This window comes from Hemiscyllium ocellatum, chromosome 1 (assembly GCF_020745735.1).
Source record: "Hemiscyllium ocellatum isolate sHemOce1 chromosome 1, sHemOce1.pat.X.cur, whole genome shotgun sequence".
NCBI lineage: Eukaryota > Metazoa > Chordata > Chondrichthyes > Orectolobiformes > Hemiscylliidae > Hemiscyllium > Hemiscyllium ocellatum.
This window is the reverse complement of record NC_083401.1, coordinates 54,932,540-54,957,580: the sequence shown is the minus strand read 5'-3', so window position 1 is coordinate 54,957,580 and position 25,041 is coordinate 54,932,540.

Sequence of the window (25,041 nt, the reverse complement as noted above, 5' to 3'; positions counted from 1 at the left end):
GTTATTTTCTGGATTGCTTCCCTGGTGCCAGAATCAAGGATGTCTCAGAGAGAGTGCAGAATGTTCTCACGGGGGAGACGGGCCAGCAAAAGGACTTTGTCAAAATTGGAACCAACAATATAGGAAGGGAAAAGGTTGAGACTGTGAAAGGAGATTACACAGAGTTAGGCAGAAATTTTAAAAGGAGATCCTCAACAGTAGCAATATCTGGATTACTCCCAGTGCTACGAGCTAGTGAGGGCAGGTATAGGAGGATAGAGCAGATGGATGCATGACTGAGGAGCTGGTGTATGGGAGAAGGATTCACATTTTTGGATCATTGGAATCTCTTTTGGGGTATAAGTAACCTGTACAAGAAGGACGAACTGCACCTAAATTGGAAGGGGACTAATATACTGGCAGGGAAATTTGCGAGAGCTGCTCGGGAGGAGTTAAACTAGTAAGGTGGGGGAGGGGGGTGGGAACCAGGGAGATAGTGAGGAAAGAGATCAATCTGAGATGGTACAGTTGAGATCAGAAGCGAGTCAAGCAGTCAGGGCAGGCAGGGACAAGGTAGGACTTATAAATTAAACTGCATTTATTTCAAAGCAAGAGGTCTAACAGGGAAAGCAGATGAACTCAGGACATGGTTAGGAACGTGGTACTAGGACATCATAGCAATTACAGAAACATGGCTCAGGGATGGGCAGGACTGGCAGCTTAATGTTCCAGGATGCAAATGCTACAGGAAGGATAGAAAGAGAGGCACGAGAGGAGGGGGAGTGGCATTTTTGATAAGGGATATGATTACAGCTGTGTTGAGGGAGGATATTCCCGGAAATACATCCAGGGAAGTTCTTTGGGTGGGACTAAGAAATAATAAAGAGATGATCAACTTATTGGGATTGTATTATAGATACCCTAATAGTCAGAGGGAAATTGAGAAACAAACTTGGAAGGAGATCTCAGCTATCTGTAAGAATAATAGGGTGTTTATGGTAGAGGATTTTAACTTTCCAAACATCGACTGGGACTACCATAGTGTTAAGGGTTTAGATGGAGAGGAATTTGTTAAGTGTGTACAAGACAAGTTTCTGATTCAGTATGTGGATGTACCTACTAGAGAAGGTGCAAAACCTGACCTACTCTTGGGAAATAAGGCAGGGCAGGTGACTGAGGTGTCAGTGGGGGAAGCAGTTTGGGGCCAGCGACCATAATTCTATTAGATTTGAAATAATGATGGAAAAGGATCGACTAGATCTAAAAGTTGAAGTTCTAAATTGGAGAAAGGCCAACTTTGACGGTATTAGGCAAGACCTTTCGAAAGCTGATTGGGGGCAGACGTTCGAAGGTAAAGGGACGGCTGGAAGATGGGAAGCCTTCAGAAATGGGTTAACGAGAATCCAGAGAAAGTATATTCCTGTCAGGGTGAAAAGAAAGGCTGGTAGGTATAGAGAATGCTGGATGACCAAAGAAATTGAGGGTTTGATTAAGATAAAGTAAGAAGCATATGTAAGGTATAGTCAGGATAGATCGAGTGAATCCTTAGAAGAGTATAAAAGAAATAGGAGTATACTTAAAAGGGAAATCAGGAGGGCAAAAAGGGGACATGAGATAGCTTTGGCAAATAGAATTAAGGAGAATCCAAAGAGTTTTTACAAATACATTAAGGACAAAAGGGTAACTAGGGAGAGAATAGGCCCCCTCAAAGATCAGCAAGGCTGCCTTTGTGTGGAGCCGCAGAAAATGGGGGGGGAGATACTAAATGAGTATCTTGCATCAGTATTTACTGTGGAAAAGGATATGGAAGATATAGACTGTAGGGAAATAGATGGTGACATCTTGCAAAATGTCAAGATTACAGAGGAGGAAGTGCTGGATGTCTTGAAACGGTTAAAGGTGGATAAATCCCCAGGACCTGATCAGGTGTATCCTAGAACTCTGTGGGAAGCTAGAGAAGTGAATGCTGGGCCTTTTGCTGAGATGTTAGTATCATCAATAGTCACAGGTGAGGTGCCGGAAGACTGGAGGTTGGCTAATGTGGTGTCACTGTTTAAGAAAGGTGGTAATGACAAGCCAGGGAACTATAGACCAGTGAACTTGACCTCAATGGTGGGTAAGTTGTTGGATGGAATCCTGAGGCACAGGATGTACATGCATTTGGAAAGGTAAGGACTGATTAGGGATAGTCAACATCGCTTTATGCGTGGGAAATCATGTCTCACAAACTTGATTTTTTTTTGATGAAATAACAAAGAGGATTGATGAGGGCAGAGTAGTAGATGTGATCTATATGAACTTTAGTAAAACGTTCGACAAGGTTCCCCATGGGAGACTGATTAGTAAAGTTAGATCTCATAGAATACAGGGAGAACTAGCGATTTGGATACACAACTGGCTCAAAGGTAGAAGACAGAGGGTGGTGGTGGAGGGTTGTTTTTCAGACTGGAGGCCTGTGACCAGTAGAGTGTCACAAGGATCGGTACTGGGTCCTCTACCTTTTGACATTTACATAAATTATTTGGATGCCAGCATAAATGGGACAGTTAGTAAGTTTGCAGATGATACCAAAACTGGAGGTGTAATGACAGTGAAGAGGGTTACTTCAGATTACAACAGAATCTGAACCAGATGGGCCAATGGGCTGAGACGTGGCAGATGGAGTTTAATTCAGATAAATGCGAGGTGCTGCATTTTGGGAAAGCAAATCTTAGCAGGACTTATACACTTAATGGAGAGGTCCTAGGGAGTGTTGCTGAACAAAGAGACCTTGGAGTGCAGTAGATAGGATAGTGCAGAAAGCGTTTGGTATGCTTTCCTTTATTGGTCAGAGTATTGAGTACAGGATTTGGGAGGTCAAGTTGCAGCTGTACAGGATATTGGTTAGGCCACTGTTGGAATATTGTGTGCAATTCTGGTCTCCTTCTTATCGGAAAGATGTTATGAAACTTGAAAGAGTTCAGAAAAGATTTACAAGGATTATGCCAGGGTTAAAGGATTTGAGCTATGGGGAGAAGCTGAACATGCTGCGGCTGTTTTCCCTGGAGCATGAGAAACTGAGGGGTGACCTTATAGAGGTTTGCAAAATTATGAGGGGCATGGATAAGGTAAATAGGCAAAGTCTTTTCCCTGGGGTCGGGGAGTCCAGAACGAGAGTGTATAGGTTTATGGTGAGAGGGGAAAGATATTAAAGAGATCTGAGGGGCAACTTTTTTACACAGTGAATGGTACGTATATGGAATGAGCTGCCAGAGGAAGTGGTGGAGGCTGGTACAATTGCAACTTTTAAGAGGCATTTGGATGAGTATATGAATAGGTAGGGTTTGGAGGAATATGGGCCAGGTGCTGACAGGTGGGACTAGAATGGATTGGGATATCTGGTCGGCATGGACGGGTTGGACCAAAGGGTCTGTTTCCATGCTGTACGTCTCTATGACTCTATGAATAGCAAGGGTCTTTTCCCTAGGGTGAGGGAGTTCAAAATTAGCGGGCATATTTTTTCAAGTGAGAGAAAAGATTTGGGAAGGACATGAGGAGCAACCTTTTTATGCAGAGAGTGGTTTGTCTGTGGAATGAACGTCCAGAGAATTTGATGGATCCTGGGTACAGAGGAGGGATATATGCCAAAGCAGGTAGACAGGGCTAATTTAATTTGTGTTTATGGTCATCATGGACTGATTGCAACGAAGTGTCTGTTTCTGTGCTGTGTGACTTCACGAGTCTAAATATCCTTTTCTATTAGCATCAAACGTATTCTATGTTGAGATTTTCAAAACAATGTAGGATATTATAACCTACATCATGTTTTATCATTGAACAAGTCAGTTAATCCTAGTCATCAAAAGTAAATATGAATGGCTGAAAACCAAAAGGCATTGAATCAGTGAGTACCCAATTTTCCACTTTTAATGGACATACAGTCCATAAAATATAAAGGCCAGCAAATAAAAGTTAATCTTTTATCCAATAGATTTGTTTCATCTAGTCTTGGCTCAACTGCTGTTTGGAGTATTTCTTGCTGATTTTGCACTCTCTACACAGAGAAAGTAAGATCAATCCTAGAAATGTGCCTCCTGTTTTCCAGATTGATGGCAGCTGTCGCCAATTCAGTCACTCAGGTCACTGTATTCTTTGAACTTGAGAAAAATAGCAGTAACCACTGTAAACTAAACATTGGAAAATGTGTAAAAACATGAAGTGTGCAATCCAATTGAAAAGAAGTGAATCCTGGAGGAATTCTGAAATTAGTCGATAATCCTGATGATGACTATATAATAGTAATTGTAAATGAATTTATTGCAGCTTATTTTATTTGAGGTTTGGTGCAGACTTTTGGTGCAACTTTCTAATCATACTATTATATATGTTTGTAAAAACAAAAGCTAATGTCTCTATTAAGAAAGACAGAGAATCTTCAAAGTCACATGACATGTCCTGTTTATTCACTTAAGCCAGAAGGCCTGATAAATATCTTATCTCAGATCAACCTAAAGGGAGCCATTTAGAATTTGATCAATCATTGGACAAAATAAAAAGAGTCTTTTTAAAATAAAAAGGGTGTGAGAATTCGAAGCTTCTGAGAAAATCAGGTAACTATAAGAATTCCCACACGGAATTCTTGAATAAATGACTGATTTGTGAAACAACGATTCATCCAAAGTAAATTTGTCAGCTATTTTAAATTTTGTTCAGATTAAGCCAGGCCATGAGGCATCATTTTAAACAGAAAAAATTCTGTGAGACATCATCAGAGAAAGCTTTCTACAAAGTGAAAGGGTGTAAAGAAACCCACCAGCTGAGGACAGCTATTTTTAACTAGGCTACCAAGGGACAGAAGGTGAAGTGCCATCAAAACAAAGGTGCTGTCACTGCCTCCCAGAATGTGTTCTGAGCAGCTCAGTCTACCTGTGGGAGAAACATCCAACTATCCAACAACTGAAGCAACCAAGGCGACTGAAATTCAGACTTCAAGTTTTCAAGCCTCTTCTTAAGGACACAGAATCTTCAAGCAAGTACAGGGCCTGTAATGATGACATGCTCATCTTATTCTCAACTTCATCTTTCATCTGCATCAATCTTAAATTTTTTTTAATCCGTATTTTATCTAATAAATATATCACCATTTTACTTAATGACATTCAGCAATAGTTGCACAATAATCTAACCTTTAATCTTGGTTAGTTCTAATATTTTGTTGCTGATTGTCCTTATATTGGAAAAGTAAAAAAAAGGAATTTTCATAAGCAACACCAATTCACAATTCATGGATTACTCTACAGACACATCTGCTGTGGTTGTGGCACATGAGAATAAAAGTGACCATACTATGACAGAATTTTAACTTAAGTTCATTCTGAAGCTAGGATCTGAAGTCTGAACAAAGCAAAGGATGAGGGTGTGAAAATATATGGAAATATTTGCTAGTACACAGGCAATGACTCAGATTTAGGAAATGCAAGTGTGGAGAACTACAGAGCTGTAAAGTTGATTTAAATATGAAGGAAAATGTTCAGAACCACTATAAAATAACTACAAAATAACGGTAAAACTCTGCTGTGTTTATGTGGATTTTGAAGAGGAATTCATGTTTCACAAATGTGTTGAAATATTTTCAGGATGTTACTCATAACATAGACAGAAGAGAATTCATGGATATCTCAAGAGTTGGATCACATATGATCTTGTTGAAGACAGCTAGATATTGGGAGTAAATTCATGCTTTACAGCATTGCCCATATACTGAAACCATATTAAAGAAAAACAATACAGTTCATAATGGAAGGAGCATGATAGAATGACCTTCAAAATAATTGAACAATGATCAGATCTCTGTAAACAATATAAATATCAGGTTGTACATTTGCTCGCTGAGCTGGTGGTTTGTTGTCAGATGTTTCATCACCATGCTAGGTGACATCATCAGTGAGCCACAAGTGGTGTTGGTGTTCTGTCCCACTTACTATTTATCTGTCTTGGTCTGTTGTGGTGAGCGATATCACTTGTAGTTCTGTTCTTGAGAGGTTGTTAAATGGGGTCCAAATCAATATGGTTGTTAATGGAGTTCAGTTTTGAATCCCAGACCTCTAGGAATTTTTGTGTGTGTCTTTGTTTAGCCTGTCTCAGGATGGATATATTCTCCCAGTCGAACTGGTATCCCTCTTTGTCTGTGTGTAAGGATACGAGTGATAGTTGGTTATGTCTTTTGGTGGCTAGTTGGTGCTCATGTATCCTGGTGGCTAGTTTCCTGCCCATCTGCCCAATGTAATATTTGTTGCTGCTCTTGCAAAGTATTTTGTATATAACATTTGTTCTGCTCGTTATTGGTACAGGGTCCTTTAAATTCATCAGGCACTGTTTCAGTGTACTGGTAGGTTTGTGGGCTATCATGATGCCTAGGGACCATGGTAGACTGGTCATCATCTCTGAGATGTCTTTAATGTATGGGGGTGGCTAGAATCTCTGGGCAAATTGTGTCTTCTTGTTTAGGTCTGTTGTGTAGCAATCAGTTGACTGTGCTTATTGGGTACACGTTGCTCTTGAAAATGCTGTACAGGTGTTTTTCTTCAGTGTTGCAGTGTTAAAAAATGTACTGATGAAGCTCCGTTTGTTTGCTCCTGTAGTTGAGTATCTGGTCAGTGTGTGTGTGGCTTTCCTGTAAACGCTGGTCTGCAGCTATCCATTGGCTTTGTGATCTAATGCGATGTCTAGGAAGGGGAGTCTGTTGTTGTTCTCTTCCTCTTTGGTGAACTTTATACCAATAAAGGTGTTGTTGATGTGTTTGTGGGTTTCTTCCAATTTGTTGCATTTCATGATGGCAAAGGTGTCATACACATGGCGAACTCATAGCTTGGAGGCTGGATCATGGGAAAGACTGTTTGTTCTAACTTCTGCATAACTGTTTCTGCTAATAGTCCTGATATTGGTGATCACATAGGTGTTCCATTGATTTGTTTGTAGATCTTGTCATTGAAGGTGAATGGGTTGTGAGGCACAGGTCTAGTAGTTTGAGGATGCTGTCGCTGATGGAGTTAGTGCTATCAGACATTTGTGTCCTTGGTTCAACCTGATCCACAACTTGAGCTACAAATCTTCTCCAAAATCACAAACAATACCTTTTTCAAATTTGCACACACTTTGTGATCCCATGGTTCTCTTCTGTTTCTCTATGGAATTGCCCTGGAGAGTAGACTTACCACTGATCAGCAATCCTTTTTTACTGTGGTCTTAACTGTTTTTATCCTTTGAACTGACATTCTTGTATTTGTCCTGATATGTGCAAGTTAAAACTTTTTGAAAACAAGACTTTCTTTTCAGTGAAACATAGTAAGAACTAGAATAGAATGGGGTGAAAAAAAACTTGGAAGTGATTTCAAAATCAATAAAATGAACAACTACATTAGGATCAAGTGCATAATTAGGAGCACCATGAGCTGATTAAAAACTGATAGCTGTAATATTGTCAAGAAAATTAAGGGAATTACAATTTATTGAGTAATTGACTTTTGCAGTTGAGGCAAAGGTCTGCATGCACACATTAATTCAAGGATAGGATGGTATAAATAAAGTTGTAAAATGACAACAATGAAGGAAATACCAGCATGAAAGACCTCCTTATCTCCAGAATGGGATGAGGTCTATTTCAGAAATTGAAGATGCCCTAACTATAGATTAGATTCCCTACAGTGTGGAAACAGGCCCTTCAGCCCCACCAACCCTCTGAAGAGTAACCCATCCAGATCCATTTCCCTCTGACGAATACACCTAACACTATGGGTAATTTAGCATGGCCAATTCACCTGATCTGCACATCTTTGGACTTGGGGAGGAAATCCACACAGACCTGGGGAGAATGTGCAAACTCCACACAGTAGCCAGAGGCAGGAATCAAACCTAGGACCCTGGTGCTGTGAGGTAGCAAAGCTAACCACTGAGCCACCATACCACCCTATCATTCTTTCAATTCAGAAATCACTTACTGACATTATAAAGGTGCTCATGTAAATCGATATGGCTAAGGAAAGAGATGAGGGAAGGAAACTACAGAATTATAAAATACAAGTGTCTGAATTTAAGTGTTGCATCACTGAACCTTTTGACATAATCAGCTGATCAGAGTCAACATGGATTTGTGATGGTTTGCTTTTGCATCTTAAAACTGATAAAATGTTTTGAAGCAGTGACTAGAGCAATAGGCAGTAAATTAGCTATGGATTTTATTTATGAGGACTTCCAGAGGCGAATTCTTAACATGAGACAGTTAGCTGAGGCTGATGGAAAAGAAAGTAAATTATTCACCAGGTTGGGGAATTAACTGAGCAGCAGGAGACGGAGTAGGGATAATGTATTCCTTTACAATTTTGCAATTGCAATTTGTATATCTATATGCAGTGTTCACTTGTGGCTGGTGTTTAAAAAAAACACTAGTTCAGATCAGATTCCCCTACAGTGTGGAAACAGGCCCTTCAGCCCAACAAGTCCACACTGAGCCTCCGAAGAGTAACCCACCCAGATGCATTTCCCTCTGACTTACGCACCGAACACTATGGGCAATTTACCTGACCTGCACATCTTTGGACTATGGGAGGAAACCCACGCAGACATAGGGAGAATGTGCAAACTCCACACAGACAGTCGCCCGAGGCTGGAATCAAACCTGGGTCCCAGTTCTGTGAGGCAGTAGTGCTAACTACTGAGCTACCATGCCACCCCTTGTTGAAGTTGGATGAAGAATCACGAGAAAGTGTGGGAGTAACCCTTAAGAATGTCATGCATTGCTGTATTTTGTTTTTTTTTCTTAGCTGTGTCTCAGTCCCAAGAGCTCACAATCAACCAACGTCATCAAAAATAGTGTACAGGTATTCTAAATGGTAAGATGTTAATAATGACATGCAGGAAACAGTGGTGTTGAGCCTTCAGTTATTCAGCATATTTATGAATGATTTAGAGATGGAATTGAAATCTTAGTTTCCATGTATCCTAGTTTCCTTATCTTTTCAAAAGCAACTAAGGATGGGGAGTAAATGTTGGCCTAGCCAACGATATGCTTTGGCATGAAAGGATTTTTCCTGAGTTCCAAAGAAGAGTCATTCAACTTGAAATGTTAACTCCATTTTTCTCTCTCCCAGATGATGCCTGGCCAGCTGAGTTACTTCAAGATTTTCTGGGTTTTTTTTATTTCCATCATCTGTGGTATTTTGCTTTTATTCCCTCGAACATTAGTCCGGAACTCTGGATTACTAACGAAGTATTATTAACACTATGCCATTGTTTGCTCATAAACATTTACCAAAAAGCTGATTATGCCACAACAGAGCATAATATTTTAAAGTTGTTTTCAGTTATCTTAAATTAAGTTACTCACAGTAGGTATACCAAACACTCCGTAACAAAACATATTATTTTTGTGACATTTTCAGTTGTAGGAATCAAACTGCAGCAAGTTACCACTTAAATAAATCAAGAAACAATTTTAATATGATTGGAAAAGGAAAGTTTCTAAAATGGTTCCTGATTATGTAGTTCATGAATGATTTTATGTTTGGCGATATGCAAACAGGTTTGAGTGTAAACCTGAGTCAGGTGAACAGGTTTTCAAAAGGCAAAACTTGGATACATTGAAAAGTCAAAATTAAAAATCACACAACACCAGGTATAGTCCAAAAGGTTTATTTGGAAGCATTGCCTTTCAGAGCGCTTTTCCTTCATCAGAACGAGCAGCATTCCGAAAACTAGAGCTTCCAAATAATCCTAATAGAATATAACCTGGTGTTGTGTGATTTTTAACTTTGTACACCCCGTTCCAACACCAGCGCCTCCAAATCTTGAAGCGTGAAGGTAATGTGGGACTCTGTAATGACTGTCATGTTTGGTCACCTAATGGTACCAGTCAAAGAAGAGACTGTGGAGTTCTACACAACCACTCCATAAAATGCAATGTGATGGTTATTTACAGGAAGAAGGACAAATTTTACACTGATTTTCTCTCCCTGACACACCACAACCCTACATCCCCTCATCTTAGGTCCACTAAAAAAACTTGCAAAAAAGAAAATGTTGAAAAATAGATGCCTTGAACTGTTTCAATGAACTGCTCCATTTAATACCTGTCCAGGCAAAACATAAAATCTAATCACCTTAAACTTAAGTAAAATATTCAATACACAAACTCAAGCAATTCTGAAAGCATCTTCTACTGTTGCAGCCTATTGCACTATTAGTAGAACCTGTCCCCTTATTGTACTTTTCACAGCACAAATAGAAGATTAAGTTATAAAAAAAAAGGAAGTGGACCTGCTAGTCCCACAAGTCTGCTCTGCTACTTAATAGGATCATGGCTGGATATGTGCAATTTTAATGCATGCAACTGACCTTTATAAAATAAACAAGTTTGCAACCTCTTTAAAATAGTGAACAGAAAGCTTTTGGCAGAATAGATTACGCATTCACACTCTGATCTTGCCAAAAATAATTGCTAGCCGGTAGTTATTCTAAAGATTATGTTTTAAACATCAATATATAATGACATGCTAGAAAAATGAATGTGAATTTAAATGAGTGAACATCTGCAAAAAAAATTAATATTGTGCATTAATACTCTGCAAATGTGCAGAAAGTGTATAATGAAAGGCAAGTATGAAAGGCGTGGTGTAAATCAAGCAGATGGATTATTTTACTCATTCTTCTACTTTGGGTGAGTTAAACTGATTTAAGATTTGTTTTCAGAAAGTCAATAAAACAAGATTAAGCATTTTTAAATTCATTATGAATATAATATATTGATGCAATATTTATCAATGAAGGTGATAAATTAGCAGCATGAAAGCAAAACTATAGTAGTCAAAATACAAATTTCAGTCAAAAGTGATATAAGAAGCAATTTCAGTACATGCTCCAGATTGCTCATTATGTGCCAACATTGCTACATATTTTATTTGTATACAAAAACTCAAAACCAATTAAAAGAAATTTTCAAGTGAACAAATCAAATTTATAGTCAAGAGGATTTTAACTCAATCTATTCAATGAAAGTTAATAATCTCACAACACCAGGTTATAGTCCAATAGGTTTAATTGGAAGCACCAGCTTTTGGAGCACCACTCCTTCATCAGATGGTTTCCTTTTCAATGAAAAAATGTAACGTTCTGATTTTAAACTGTGCTACTCAGTTTTGCTGTTCATCTGATGTTCTAGAGCCACAGAGTAATTACTTTACTCATGGTACCTGACTATACTCTTCCTTCAAAGTGTAAATCAAGGTTTAATTGCATCAAATTTCCTAGCAGTTGGGTTTTGGTTAAAATTAGCTTTTTGTTGAGTTTTGCATCATGTAAGGAAATGCTTTTTTAAGATTTCTTCTGCTTTGTACAGTCAAGAGGATCACCTTTCAGTCTCAGTGAAGACTGAAACATTTGCTGCTATAGAGGGCCACAGGTCCAGGCAGAGGAATCCACAACTCGTCAACAATGGCTCAAGAGAGAACCCACTCTCATGATCTTACTGGGCTGTTTGCTTTCTGATTACAGACTTTTTTTTCTGATCAACATGTTTAGTTTCTGAACATCTATTCAGAGATGTTATTCTATACCTCGAGAGTAATGGGACTTGAACCAAGGCCTCTTTTCTCAGAGGTCAGAATACTACCTCTGCATCACAAGAATATTGCTTCATAAGTATTTTGTAATTCACTCTTCTTCATTTGGGGTTCCCCAAAGAAGGGTCAGAACAAACCCCCAGCCCTAGCTCCCCCACCAATGGTCATTATCTCCATGGCTCCATCCTCACAACTCCCCCATAGCCTCTGTCCCAACAGCACCACTCAACCCCAAACCACCCCAACCACCTCAGTTTCGCTCCCACCTCCTCTGCACCAATACCATTGACTCCTCCAACAGCCTTCCTTTCTACCACCTACCAATCTTTTGACTTTCCAGAGCAAACTTCTTCTGCTATTCAGTGTGCATATTTTGGAGTCAGCAGGTACTTCATCTTTAGTTATGCCTGGTGCTACACTTAGCATGCTCTCTTGCATTCCTCATTGATGCAGTATTGATCTCCTGGCTTCGTGGTCACAGTTGAATTTACAATATATCTACAAGTTCTCTTCCTCCTTGTCCTGAAACAGAAAATAAACATTGTGACTGAGTATGCTACAGCACATTGAAAACAAATGCCAGCTGAACAACTGGAGCCATGGGGAAAGTGTAAGATAATGGGAATGAGGCTTAAAGCAATGATAAATGTGTGAAAGTAAGATAGGACATGAAAGAGTTAGTCATGAGTGTTAGAGATTGCTGGCTAGAGAGAAATGGGATGGCAGCGCATTGAATGGTCTGTGAGTTTAGTGATGTTGTGGCAGAGAATGGCGTTTGACTGTGATCACTTGTGTGAAGCTGTTCAACTTTGTGCAATACTGCAGGCAGGTTTTGGGTCCAGACTTTTTGCATTGATCCCTATGGCAACCTGTTCCAATTCCCATCATAGTGCATACCAAACAGAGCACCTATTTCCCTTTCTACCTCATAGACTCCATCAAAGGATCAAGGAGCACTGTCTTTTCTGCTGCCCATTGCCATTCTTAATTCCTTGTGGGATTCTCCTTTTGAAACTGTTCTAACAAATGTTGCAGCTGGAATGTACCTCAATCCATATTCCTCTCATTAAAAAAAATCTCCTCAGACCGCCAGTCCTGCTATGTTCAGTCACCTCTACCGTCTTTTTTTCCAGTTAGTCATATTGCCTTAGTCTCGGACTCCTCCTCAATCATATTACTTGCTAAACTGGTTCCTGTCATTCTCTGCTTCCAGTGACCCTGCCTCACTAGTTTAAACCCTCCTGAGTGGCACAAGCAAAACCTCCCTTCCAGAATATTGGTGTCCCTTTAGTTTAAGTACAATCCACCATTCTTGTACAGGTCCTACATGCATCCCTGGAGCCCTCCCCCCTACACCAACTATTTAGCCATGTATTGAACAGTACTATTGCTCTATTCCTAGCCTCACTAACACATAGCACAGTAAGTTACAACCCTCAAGATCTTTCTTTTCAACTTCCTACCCAACTCCCTGAACTCCCTTTGCAGGACCTCATCTATCTTTCTGTTGAATCAGTGGTACCAATATGGATCACAATCTCTGGCTGCTCACCCTCCCACTTCAGAATATCCAGTGCCTGCTCACAAACATCCTTGACTCTGGCAATACACCATTCTGGGAGACAATACACCATCCTAGAGCCTTGCTTGCAGCCTTTGAGATGCCTATCTGTTCTCTTACTGTAGACTTCCCTATCACGACTGCTTGTATACACTTTGACCATCCCTGCTGAACAGTAGTATTAGTCATGGTGCTCTTGACCTATCTGTTGCTGCTGTTGCTTTCCCTTGAAATGCCATTCCCCCTAACAGGATGCAAACCAGACGCAGGAATGGCCACAGGGGGCTTCTGCATGACCTGCCCACACTTATTCAACTTTCTTATGATCGTCCAACACTTCTGTGGGTGGCATGGTGGCTCAATGGTTAGCAATACTACCTCACGGCATAAGTATCAGGGTCCGATTCCAGCTCGGGTGACTGTCTGTGTAGTGCTTGTGTGTTCTCCCTGTGTCTGTGTGGATTTGCTCCGGTTTCCTCCCACAATCCAAAGGTGCGCAGGTTACAGTCAATTGCCAGTAGTGTCCAAGGATGTGCAGGCTAGATGGATTAACAGGGTTGAGCAAGTGGGTCTAAATGGGATGGTCTTTGGATTGTCAGTGCTGACTTGATGGACCAAATGGCCTCTTTCCACACTGTAGAGATTCTATGATTCCACTGCTGGTGTGACCGGCTCACTGAATGCACTATCTACAATATTTTTGGCCTCATGGATGTTCCATAGTGAATCTATCCACAGCTTCAGGTTACAAATCAGGAGCTGTATCTGAACACACTGTCTGCATACATCATCACTATGGAGACTGGAAGCGTCCCTGATTTTCCACATATTACAGGAGGAGCATCCACCGGACCAAGTTCGACTTCCATTTCAAACATTATCAATTACAGACAATAATCCAACAACTGAGTACACGACTATACTCATTGATTACCAAACTCAGGTCTCTCACTCCTGCTCTCTCGTCCTAGCAGATTACAACTATTTCTATTGCCGGATACTTCTTTATATGTTTGCAAACCTCATTCTGAGCAGGCAAATATTTTTGAGTCATGACACACCTCCAGAGCTCTGCCCCTAGGTTCAGCTCCATGTTTGCTTTGACTGGGTCTACTCCTCAGGTATTTAACCTACTGCTGTTGTTCACCCCAGGTTCATTCTCCTTCTCTCTGTTACTGCTGCTCTGACTGATCTGAAAGGTTGGGAAGGAGAGTCCTTCAAGAGAACCTCAGCCTGAGCAGGAATATAAGACACACCATTGGTAGCACTCGACATTACAAACCAGCTATCCAGCCAATTGAACTAACTGATTGCTGACATTGATGCACTGGGGACTTGGGTTTAAATGCTAGCAGAGCAGCTGATGAAATTTTAAATTAATAAACACAGAACACAAAGCTAGTCTCAGTGATGGTGCCCATGACAAATATCATTACTATGTTTTCTGTGAAGCCCATCTGGTTCATGAATTTTCTTGAAGGAAGGAAATCAACCATGTACACTAAGTCTGGCTCCTGATGGATACCAATGTGCCAATTAACTGCCTTGTGAAGTGACCTAAGCTAATCACTCAGTGCAAGGCAATTAGGGGTGGACAACAAATGCTGATTTTGCTGCAGATTTATACATCCACAGAAGAATAAAGAGAAAAGCCCTCCTCACACAAAGACTAGGGGAAATTTTGATCTTTCTTATCCAACAGGGTATTGAAGCTAAATCAAGTGTAAGTTTGAAACAACTGATAATTTTTTGTTAGTTATGGTCATTAATGGATATGAAAACAATCGAGATAAAAGGAGTTAAAATACGGGGCAGTCATGATTAATGGAATTTCATAACACCCTCTACAGACTGAATTCTCTTCTTCTGTTTCCTTTGTGAGAGAACAAGAAAACTTGCCAGCTCAAGATGAGCCAGTGTGTCAGACACAGAAAGTCTCTCTCATGGAAAAGTTACAACTCTACTAGAAGGTGCTCATTTTCCATTACATTCATGAGGCATTCCATGTGGAAGAAAGAATCGTGTAAACTTACAAGTAATGTCATTACAAAAAAAATTTGTTGTAGGAAAAATGCATGTCTTAACTTTCTACATGCTAGAACGATCCGAAAAGGATGTAATATAAGAGTATAGCTTTATTTATTAATAGCATTAAAGGCTCTAGAGTTAAAAATAACAAAACATATTAGGCCTTTTTTTCAACACTTGCAATGCTTTTCATAAATATTACATTCACCAGCATTTTCAAGCTCAATGTCCCCAACAAAATGCCATCTTCCTCAGTTTTCAAATATATAAACACAATGAGGATGGTCTTCAGCCTCAGCAGTTTTATCAGAGTGTATTTTTCAGAGTAAAACAAAAATTCGCATTAGTGTCTTTCACCTATTTGAAGACCATGTTTTATTCATGCAATAGTGGACATGAGTGATGTCTAACTACTTTCTATTTACCAGTGAAAGTGATTAATCAGTTAGTTCTTAGCCATGAGATACCAACGCAATATGTTTTCTTTAAATACATTTGTTTTATGATGTTCCTGCTACAGGGTTAGATTACAAAGGTGTCAATAGTTAAAGGAAAAATAAATGATTGTTAGGAAACATATCAAATTGGAATTGCTAGAGTCTCAAAGGGAGTGAAAAAGGTTTTGATATTTTTAAAGTATGTCCAATAATTAGATACATTATTAGAGTTATTAAATTATAAAATTGAGAAAGTATTAATACTGTACATCTTTGCAAACGTTTTTCTTAAAGGAAAGCTGCAGCGAGTAGCATGTATTAGTTTCCAACAAATTGCTGCACAGAGAATGACAGGAACTATAATCACCATTCCTAATAAAGGTTTATTATCCAAAACAAATTAAAGCTACTACAGAACGTATGAACAACATAAACAAATTAACTCATTAAGATACTTGACAAAGCTCCATCCAACAATACTATTTGGTGATCTGTAGCCTCCATAATATATAGGAGCAGAAACAGGCCATGCACCCAATAAGACCATAAGACATGGAGTAGGTTGTCCAGCCCTTCAAACCTGCTGTACCATTGAATAAGATTATGGCTGATCTGACATTCCTCGCATCCACATTCCTGCCTATATTCATTGATTACTCTACTCATCAAGACCTATCTAGCTGACTCTTAAATGTACACTAGGACTCCTCCTTCACAGCTTTCTGTTGTAAGAAGTTCCAAAGACACACAACCCTCTGAAAGAAAAATCTCTTTCTCAACTCAGACTTAAATTTGCACCCTTTTATTCTGAGATGAATGCCTTCTGGTCCGAGACTCTCCCATGGGGGGAAGCAATCTCTCAGCATTTACTCTGTCAAGCCCATAAAGAATTCCATTAGATCCGTTCTGTCATTGAGTGAGATCTCAGCTGATCTGATCATTCTCAAATCTATTTTCCTGCCTTTAGCCCATAACTCTTGATTGTCTTACTGATTACAAATCTGTCCATCTCAGCACTGAATATTCTTACATAGAACACAAAACATAGAATATTACAGCGCAATACAGGCCCTTCAGCCCTCGATGTTGTGCCAACCTGTCATACAAATCTGAAGCCCATCTAACCTACACTATTCAATGTACATCCATATGCTTGTCCAATGACGACTTAAATGTACTTAAACTTGGAGAATCTACTACCGTTGCAGGCAAAGCATTCCATACCCTTACTACTCTCTGAGTAAAGAAACTACCTCTGACATCTGTCCTATATCTAACACCCCTCAATTTAAAGCTATGTCCCCTCGTGCTCGCCATCACCATACTTGGAAAAAGGCTCTCCCTGTCCACCCTATCTAACCCTCTGATTATCTTATATTTCTGTATTAAGTCACCCTTTAACCTTCTTCTCTCTAACGAAAACAGCCTCAAGTCCCTCAGCCTTTCCTCATAAGACCTTCCCTCCATACCAGGCAATGTCCTACTAAATCTCCTCTGCACCCTTTCCAAAACTTCCACATCCTTCTTATAATGCGGTGACCAGAACTGTACACAACACTCCAAGTGCAGCTGCACCAGAGTTTTGCACAGCTGTAGTATAACCTCATGGTTCCAGAACGCGATCCCTTTATTAATAAAAGCTAAAACACTGTATGCCTTCTTAACAACCCTGTAAACCTGGGTGGCAACTTTCAAGGATCTGTGTACATGGACACTGAGATCTCTCTGCTTATCTACACTACCAAGAATCTTACCATTATAGTACTTTACATTCCGGTTACCCAAACAAAGTGAATCACCTCACACTTGTCCACATTAAACTCCATTTGCCACTTCTCAGCCCAGCTCCGCAGCTTATCTATGTCTCTCTGTAATCTACAACTTCCTTCATCACTATCCACAACACCACAGACCTTAGTGTCATCTGCAAATTTACTAACCCACCCTTCTACGCCCTCATTCAGGTCGTTTATAAAAATGACAAACAGCAGTGGACCCAACACCGACCCTTGTGGTACACCATTAGTAACTGGACTCCAGGATGAACATTTCCCATCAACCAGCATCCTCTGTCTTCTTTCAGCAAGCCAATTATAGATCCAAACTACTATATCTCCCACAATCCCATTCCTCCGCATTTTGTACAATTGCCTACTGTGGGGAACCTTATCGAAAGCCTTGCTAAAATCCATATACACCACATCAACTGGTTTACTCTCATCTACCTGTTTGGTCACCTTCTCAAAGAACTCAATAAGGTTTGTGAGGCACGATCTACCCTTCACAAAACCATGCTGACTATAGGGTGGCATGGTGGCACCTTGGTTAGCACTGCTGCCTCACAGCACCAGAGACCTGGGTTCAATTCCCATCTTGGGCAACTGTCTGTGTGGAGTTTTCACATTCTCCCCATGTCTGCATGGGCTTCCTCCCACAGTCCAAAAATATGCCAGTTACGTGAATTGGCCATGCAAAATTGGCCATAGTGTTAGGTGAAGGGGTAAATGTAAGGGTCTGGGTGGGTTGCTGTTCGGAGAGTCAGTGTGGGCTTGCTGGGCCGGATGGCCTGTTTCCACACTGTAAATAATCTAATCAAATTATTCTTTTCTAGATGATTATAAATCCTATCTCTTATAACCTTTTCCAACACTTTACCAACAACTGAAGTAAGGCTCATTGGTCTATAATTACCAGGGTTGTCTCTACTCCCCTTCTTGAACAGGGGAACCATATTTGCTATCCTCCAGTCTTCTGGCACTATTCCTGTCGACAATGACAGCCTTGACAGCTTTCTACAGCAAATAATTCCACATATTGACTACTCTCTGAGAGAAGAATCTCCTCCTTATCTCTGTCCTATTGGGAGACCTTTATTCTGACATTAAACCCTCTATTCTGAGACTCTCCCACAAAGGGAAACAACTATCCACATCTATATGGTCAAGCCCACGAGATCTTGTATGTTTCAACATGGTTGGTTCACATTCTTCTAAACTCCGAGAACATGCCCAAGCTCTTCAACTTCTCAAAAAAAAATCCATTCACACCCTGGATCAACCTTATGAAATTTTTGAGATTGCTTCAAATGCCACTATACCTTTCCTTCGATAAGGGGATCAAAATGGTTCAAGTTTTCTTGCTGTGGTCTGATCAGTACCGTGTATAGCTAAACTATTTATATTCCATTCCCTTTGAGATAAAGGCCTAAATTCCATTGGCTTTCCCTATTATCTATTGAACTTGGTTGCTACTTTACATGATTTATGCATCAGGATTCCCACATCCCTCTGTGCTGCAGATTTCTGCAGTCTTTCTCCATTTAAACAATATCCAGCCCTTCTATTCTTCATAGCAAGTTACACACCTTTATATTTTCATACATTATACTCAATCTGTCAAGTTTTTGCTCATTTATTTAACTTATCTATATCTCACTGAAGGCTCTTTGTGTCATTTTCACCACTTGCCTTCGCAGCCTCAAAATTGGCAATAGTACATTCAATTCCCTCATCCAATTCATTAAAATATTTTACAAACAATTGTGGCTCCAGCATAGGTCTCTGGGGCAGTCCTTAGTTAAAAGGTGTGCCATCCTGAAGCTGCCCCATTTACACCATATTTCTGCTTATTATTAGTTAGTCTATCCTTTGCCCATGCTAATATTCTATCTTCATGACCATGTGTCTTAAACAATTCTGAGGACCAATCATTTGACTTGAAACATTAAAAGAGCATAGAACATAGAACAATACAGTGAAAAACCGTCCCTTCGGCCCTCAATGCTGTGCCGACTTGTGAACTAATCTAAGCCCATCACCCTTCACTGTCCCATCATCATCCATATGCTTATCCTAGGACTGTTTAAATGCCCCTAATGTGACTGAGTTAACTACATTGGCAGGCAGGGCATTCCACGCCCTTACCACTCTCTAAGTGAAGAACCTGCTTCTAACATCTGTCTTAAATCTATCACCCCTCAATTTGCAGCTATGCCCCCTCGTACAAGCAGATGTCATCCCTATCTAATCCTCTGATCATCTTGTATGTCTCTATTAAATTGCCTCTTAGCCTTTTTCTCTCCAATGAGAACAGACCGAAGTCCCTCAGTCTTTCCTCTTAAGACCTTCACTTCAGATTAGGCAACATCCTGGTAAATCTCCTCTGCACCTTTTGCAATGCTTCCACATGCTTCATATAATGGGGCAACCAAAACTGCACACAATATTCCAAGTGAGGCCACACTAGCATTTTGTACAGTTGCAGCATGACATCAATCTCTTTACCAAAAATACCTAACACACCATATGCCTTCTTAACAGCATTATCAACCTGGGTGGCGACTTTCAGGGATCTATGTACATGGACACCAAATACCTCTGCATATCCACACTACCAAGAATCTTTCTATTGACCCAGTGTTCTGCCTTCCTGTTATTCTTCCCTAAGTCAATCACCTCATTTTCATCTGCATTGAACTTCATTTGCCACCTTTCAGCCCAGATTTGCAGTTTATCCAAGTTTCTCTGCAACCTGCAACATTCTTTCACACTGTCTACCATTCTACCGACTTCTGCATCATCTGCAAACTTACTAACCCATCCACTTATGCCTGCGTCTAAGTCGTTTATAAAAATGTCAAACAACAATGGTCCCAAAATAGATCCTTGTGGTACACCGCTAGTAACTGGACTCCAGGCTGAATATCTTCCATCAACCAGCACTCATTACCTTCTTACAGAAAGTCCGTTTCTAATCCAAGCTGCTAAATCTCCTTCAACCCCATGCTTCCACATTTTCTCCAGTAGCCTACCTGTGGAACCTTATCAAAGGCTTTGCTGACATCCATGTACACCATGTCAACTGCCCTACCCTATCCACATGCTTGGTCACTTTCTCAAAAAACTCAATGAGGTTTGTGAGACATGACCTGCCCTTGACGAATCCATTTGTCTCTCCACAGATATTGCCAGGTATGCTGAACTCTTCTGTACTTATTCTTTTATTTCAGATCCTTAGCATCCATAGCATTTTGCTCTTATTACCATATACTCTTACCATATTAAGCAGCGATATGTGTTTAACAAACATTCATTTGGAAATCCAAATTATTATTCCTCATTATACATCCTGCTTGTTACCTTCCAAAGAACTCCAATAACTTTGTCAGGCATGATTTCCCATGCATGAAGTCATTGCATAGTTTATAATAGAATCCAACATTTTCCAATTACTTGTATTATGTAACTGACCTGTAGTTACCTGTTTTTTTGTATCCCTTCGATTATGGATAAAGCAGTTGTACAATCTCCCATCAGCTTCTTTCCCTTGTAATATCTTACCTTCATAAAGATTCTAAATCTTCTAATCCAAGAGTTTGCCTTGCTATTATACTTACTTAATCATGTAGTAACAAAACTACCTCACCATCCTTGCCATATTGTATGCTCTTTCAAAGAGTAACATAAGCTGAATATTGAAGTCCTGACTTTGAACTCCTTGTAACAATGTCCTGAATTTTATGACAGCCAATAATTGTTTCTGAAGCATTGAGGCAAATTGCACAGGTCACTGGGGGATTTCCATTGTGACAGAATCTGAAGGAATTGAGCAGGAAATTGAAGACTCCACGGGGTAATTCCCTCACAGTTGAAACCCTCCAAAAAGTAACGACTTAAATCAGAGAAGTTGTAGTTTTCAATTGAAATTCATTAAATACTTTCTGTCAGGAGAAGTTAATTTCTGAGTAACTATTGGACTGACCTTAGCATAGCTCACATTCCCGATTGCAATTACCCACAAACACCACCCCCCCTCCCCCCCCCCCCCCCAGCAGTTACAACTACCCTTCTAGCAGCAGACTCAATCACCCCATTCTGCACCCAATGCATCCCTTCCCATCTTGCCCAGGACCAATTAACCACCACTGTCGGAGCTAAGCTCCCTTTCCCTGTCACAAGTTCCAACCCACCTTGCCTTCCACCAGGAACCAGAAAATGTCCATACTACCCTCTCACCCCCAGCGAACCCAAAATCTTCCACACACCCTAGCGTACCATGAATGCTCCACTTACCTAGTCTCAAGTAAAAAGTGAGGTCTGCAGATGCTGGAGATCAGAGCTGAAAATGTGTTGCTGGTTAAAGCACAGCAGGTTAGGCAGCATCCAAGGAACAGGAAATTCGACGTTTCGGGCCAGAGCCCTTCATCAGGAACAATTATTGGCTGTCATAAAATTCAGGACATTGTTACAAGGAATTCAAAGTCAGGACTTCAATATTCACCATTCCTGATGAAGGCCTCTGGCCCGAAACGTCGAATTTCCTGTTCCTTGGATGCTGCCTAACCTGCTGTGCTTTAACCAGCAACACATTTTCAGCCCTAGTCTCAAGTACCCTAATCAGCTTTGATCCAGTCTATACCCACCTGAAACCCTACGTATGTGACAGCTTAATCCGTACCCACCCAGCACCTCAACCTCACACTTACCTTATATGTTTACTCATTCAGAGCAGAAGTCAAATTGGTTGCCTGGGATGCTGGACCATTACATTTCTAAATAGAGTACAGAGAAGTTTGGATTATGGCTAGCCTTCTTCTGATTGTTCACTAGGCCAGCATTTATTATCCATCACTACTTTCCCCAGAGGGCAATTGAGTGTGAACCACATTTCTGTGGATCTGGAGTCACATGTAGGCCAGACCAGGTAAGGACAACTGTTTCTTCCCGAAAGGGCATTATTAAATCAGGTGGGTCTCTCTGGCAATGATTTTATGGTCATGATTATACTCCTAATTCCAGATAATTATTGAATTCAAATTCCACCACCTGCCATGGCAGCATTTGAACTCATGTCCGCAGAACATAACAGAATTTCTGGATTAATAGTCTTAGCAATAATACCACAAGACCAGCACATCCCGAGGTCTTTCATTGCACAAAATAAAAGGAGGTAAAAGGCTTTAAGTTTACATTATTAAGCTATAATAAGTTCAAGCTATACCAACAAGACAATCTGCTGTAGTTTGCCACTACTGCAAAAATCCAACATATATACCATTAATGTTTGTGCCATTAATTCATTTATTTTTGTTTTTCAAATGTCATGTACCCTTATGTAAAGCACCATTCTTTCTCTTTTTACCATTTTCTTCCTTGTCTGAGTCATTGGCTGCTTTTATTTATGTTTGGCCACTATGTTGCTTCCTGTCTGAATCTTCCGGTATTATTACCTGATATTATTGAAAGACGCTGTAAAAAGTATCAAGGTTTGGTGAGTGTGTACCAGTGCTAAATGAATTGAAACCCATTCCTGCCACAACAACTTTGAATCATAGATATTTTTCTTATGATGGAAGGAATGTTATTTATTTGATATTATCATTTTTGAGTTTGAGAGATTGTAGGTCTACAAATGGCATTTAGGTTCAGTCTGTGTTGAGGAAGAGAGAGAGTGAGATTTTGTTGGATTAATGGAATAGCTCGTATGAAAAAGCTTTTATCTCACTTAGGCTTCTTGTCTGCAGTTGGAATTACAAACAGTTGCTCCTTCAGAAGTGATATAGTATGAAACTCTTAAGAAATAGATTACTTCAGCGTCAGTAGTTGAGTTTCAAAGTCACCGACCAGAAGTGTTTGGTTAAAATCCTGAAGGGATTATTTGAAACTGTGAAAGCCAAAGCTCACTTCTATGAAGATTCAGACAAGAGGTTATCAGATTTTCAGGTGGGGAATTGAAGCTACATTTTGTTGATAAAACTGAGTTGAACTTCAAATCAAATTGTGTGACCTTTTGGTTGTCTAACTGTCAAGAACATTTGGGTAAAGTGTTTTTAATATATAAACTGATCAAAATGTCTGAAGCGTGAATAACACAATCGATCCCAAAATGATGGATTGATAATTCGCCTTCAGACCTTGTACATTTAAAAATCCATCATAATTCATCACAAATATTTTTGTAGCCAATGAAATCTCTTGATATCCAAGTGCCAGCATTAGTGAAAAATAAGATAAGCATTTCCCTCTGGGATTAACAATCTTTGCCAAGTCTAATCATTTTCACTTGGCAATATCCCCATCCCTTCATTGTCACTGGTTCAAAATCCTGGACTTTCCTCTGTAATGGCATTGTGGGTCTCCATTAGGGTCAAGAGGCAGCTCACTGCCACATTCTCAAGGCCAATTAGTGATGGGTAGTAAATGTGGCCCAGCCAGCAATACCCAGATCACATGAATGAATAATAGAAAATAAATGACCAAAGAACCAAAAGTGGCATGAATGAAAAGCCATTTTGTAACATCGTGGATAGTTAGTTTGTCCTTGTGAATATTGTGGAGGCAGTTTCAATCATGCTTTTTGGAATACAGAAAATAATAAATATCAGTGTTTCCTGCACTGAAACTCCATTAACAATTGGATGTGTTTCAAGATCCTTGATTTTAACTTTACGTAGAGATTTACTAGTAATTTCCTTCACGTCAATTTACTCTCTTTGCCTGGGAGGAACTGAATGAAGATTTTCAAATTTAAACCCTTATCAAGAAGTTCATGGTTCCAGAGCTGTGCTTCAAAATGAACTGAAAGAAACCCTAGCTTTTCTTACAATCCTGATTCCAGTCAGATTCCAAATGTAAATTGTATTGTCTAAAGACTTCTGACTGAGCACCCACTCATTTATGCCCACCAAGGTATAAGCATAGAGAAACTAATATCTAAGCATATAGGGGAGCACAAAGATATTTGTTTTCTTCTTAATAAACAGCAAAATATTGAAATCACCTCTTGTTACAATCCAGCAAAAAACTAACACAACATTGTCTGTACTGTACTGATTTATATCATCCAGATTGGGCCATTGGTCTAATTGAATCTGGTTTTAATCACAAGGTTCCATAAGGAACATCAGTGCAAGCAAAATAAAATTATGCGATGAATAGAATATATTATGAACACAAGAACATATTTATTTATTTACAGTGTTGGTGCATGTTTATTTTACATCTGTACACATTGTTAAAAGCTGGATACACTCCAGCACTCTAACAATCTTTAGATACCTGCAAGCACAAAGCCTTTAGATTTTCTCATCTCCAATAAATCCATATTCTTCTTTATACTACCAACACATTCCACTTGATATCTTGGCGTTTGGAAGTTTAGCATTTAAAACATTACTGAGATGCTGCCCTGGAATTTCTTGCAGTAAATATTATGTAACTCATGCCATTGTATTGCCTTATTTGTTACTTTTCTTTTATTTTCAAACTTTTCTTTTTGATTTTGTACTGCCTATGTGTTGCATCCACAACTTTTCTTCAATACGACATAAATGCTTCCATGCCAATTTCTCATATTGATGTAAAATGAGGTACTTCATCTGCACTTTGCAATGGTTCCTCAGAAGTGTCATGCAAGAGAACAAAACCAATTTGCAGGTGTTTGTTGC